This window comes from Penaeus monodon, chromosome 24 (assembly GCF_015228065.2).
Source record: "Penaeus monodon isolate SGIC_2016 chromosome 24, NSTDA_Pmon_1, whole genome shotgun sequence".
NCBI lineage: Eukaryota > Metazoa > Arthropoda > Malacostraca > Decapoda > Penaeidae > Penaeus > Penaeus monodon.
This window is the reverse complement of record NC_051409.1, coordinates 31141157-31141491: the sequence shown is the minus strand read 5'-3', so window position 1 is coordinate 31141491 and position 335 is coordinate 31141157. Positions and strand designations below refer to the sequence as shown.

Genomic DNA, 335 nt, shown 5'->3' with positions numbered 1-335 from the left:
ATCACAGCAGCTTAAATCAATCCATCGCAGGGATTAGACCTACCCTAATTTCAGATTTCAAAAGCGTAAAGCCGGCACAACATGAAACGAAAACAGACCAACGCTAAAAGCAAGTAAACAAAACAAACGCGACCGACGTGGCCCTTTCCGATAAAATACGGCGCGAAAAGTAGCTCGGAAAATTGATTTGTTTGGCCGCCGGGACTCGTTAAGAGGTAATAGCCTCGGGTAACGACCGAACGACTGTTGAGAAGGAGCATTTCTTTACCTTTTTTTTTTTTTGCGTGAGTTGCTGGGAAGGAGGAATTCGCCACCTTCGAAAGCACTCGTAAAGT

General features: G+C 45.1%; 1 long non-coding RNA gene across 3 annotated transcripts in view; it reads right to left on the bottom strand.

The window, feature by feature from the left end:
• LOC119588715 overlaps positions 1–335 on the bottom strand; it is a 248263-nt gene that overhangs the window by 1327 nt on the left and 246601 nt on the right. The window lies entirely within an intron of this gene.